We start from the raw sequence: 2,201 nt of genomic DNA, 5'->3' as shown, positions 1-2,201 counted from the left end.
ACAAAAAAAAAAAAAAAAAAAAAAAAAAAAAAAGCTTATTCGGCTTCCCTGGTGGCGCAGTGGCTGAGAGTCTGCCTGCCGATTTGCCAATGCGGGGGACGCGGGTTCGTGCCCCGGTCCAGGGAGATCCCGCGTGCCGCAGATCGGCTGGGCCTGCGCTGTCCGCTCTGCTGCGGGAGGGGCCGCAGCAGTGGGAGGCCCGCGTACCACAAAAAAAAAAAAAAAAAAAAATAGCTTATTCAACTCTGTCACAGATGGGAAAGTTCTGTGGACATTTACACTAGTTTGGCTTCTACCCGAAACCCCATCTTTCCTCAGGTCATTTTTAAGTTAAATATAAATACAAATAAGGTAGGATTTTGCTTTATTTTGAAGTATCTTGAAATTAGTTATGATTTTATATTTTATAATCATTGGGTACCTACCCCATTCAGGCTTAGTTGAAGCTATAGCCTTTTGGCTTTTCTGTTTATGATTTGTTTTTATGTAAGTTATGTAGACTAGATAAATGTATATTTATTTTAGAAAGTCAGTTCATAGGGAGTTTCTGATAGGGCTATGATTAAAGAATATGGAAGTACTTTTTTTTTTTTTAAACCAAATTATAGTTCAAGAAAAAATGATAGATTCTAAAATAGTTTCTGTTGTTACTAAAGTATTAAGCTATTAATATTGCCAGGGCTACCTTTTTAATCCTGCATGTAATAGAGCATACTGGCTGCTTTTTGTACCCAAACAAGTCAATTTAACATTTAAAGGGAGAGGCAACTCTGTATTCCCGATTGAAATGTCATTATAATTGAATGAAATAGCCCTCATGGAGCAGTAAAGAACATAGGAAGCCAGGGTTTTAAGCCTTTGTGAAACCTTCAGTGTAAGTGGCTGTCAGATGTTATTACTGTATTCCTTAGGATAGTTTAAAAAAAAAAAGAATCAATAGTTTTGAAAAATGGGGCTTGGATGATGCTCATATCTGAGGATTTGATCTTCTTTTACCTGTTTTTATAGAGATAGGTGGTGATTTTATACGTGTGAATTTCCTCCTGGTGGGAACATTATCTACAGGTGTTTCATGTCCCCCATTTTGTCCTACAACCTATAAACAAGTGTGCATCTTGATTTGTATCTGTAGCAGATGTATTTTAAGTCTTTTTCTCAAAACTTAAAGTAACTTTGTTCTGGCCTTTATCTTTTGTTGGCAGTTTCAGCAACCTCTTTACTTTGTTTGATCCTCCAGCCTTGCCTCTGTGCCCCCTCACCCCTTGAACCTATCCTCCACCTACTCCTGCCCCTGTCCTCCCATCTTACCTGCATCCCCCATCCACTCTGTGTTCCTGTTTTCCTGAGTTATATGCAGCTTTATACCTGGTATTCTTAATTGCATCAGTTTTGTTTAGATTCTTTTCTCTCTTTAAACTGCTTTTCTCCCACTTGTCTACTTAGCAGGCTTATCTTTTATTTCCAGTACCAAGTACAATGCTGGCATGTGCACAGTTTAATAAGTATTTGTTAAAGGAATGAAATGGATAAATGACTAAATGAAAAAGCAGAGTCTGAACATCATCTTACCAGTGGGACGGCTGACATTCAGAATTTGTTTTAGTCATTTTAGTGTGTCTTTTGTGAAATTGAACAGGGCTTAGTAATATATGGTCTTCCCACTTCAGCGTTTTCAAGTGCACACACTTGGACAGTCTAACTCATCTGACATCTCCATATTGGTTTACATCTCTTAGTTGTAGTATGTGAGAGATTTCGGCGAACCATCGTACTTTTTCTTGAGTAATGGTTCTGTGAAAGTCCAGTCAGCCAAAGACAGCCAGAGACAAGCTGTAGGTTTATTGACTCCACGCATGGGGCTGGGGGAGGGGGCGGGGGGCATGCTTATAACAGGGAGGGGACCCTCCTTTCTGAGGCCTGGGCTGGTGCTGACCGGTTCCGAGGGGCCAGGAAAGCAGGGATCAGTTCTTGTTTGGTTGCCGTGTCTGAGGCCGGATTAGAAGAAGCAGTGGGGCTTCCCTGGTGGTGCAGTGGTTGAGAGTCCGCCTGCTGATGCAGGGGACGCGGGTTCGTGCCCCGGTCCGGGAAGATCCCACATGCTGCGGAGCGGCTGGGCCCGTGAGCCATGGCCGCTGGGCCTGCGCGTCTGGAGCCTGTGCTCCGCAACGGGAGAGGCCACAACAGTGAGAGGCCCGCGTACC

General features: G+C 42.9%; 1 protein-coding gene across 2 annotated transcripts in view; it reads left to right on the top strand.

Annotated features, from left to right (window-relative positions):
- The window catches only part of DROSHA (drosha ribonuclease III), a 130,174-nt gene that overhangs the window by 90,018 nt on the left and 37,955 nt on the right, over window positions 1–2,201 (top strand). The window lies entirely within an intron of this gene.

This window comes from Lipotes vexillifer, unplaced genomic scaffold (assembly GCF_000442215.2).
Source record: "Lipotes vexillifer unplaced genomic scaffold, Lipotes_vexillifer_v1.1 scaffold896, whole genome shotgun sequence".
In the NCBI taxonomy this organism is placed as follows: domain Eukaryota; kingdom Metazoa; phylum Chordata; class Mammalia; order Artiodactyla; family Lipotidae; genus Lipotes; species Lipotes vexillifer.
Note: the sequence above shows the minus strand (reverse complement) of the source record. Positions and strands in the feature narration are given on the sequence as shown.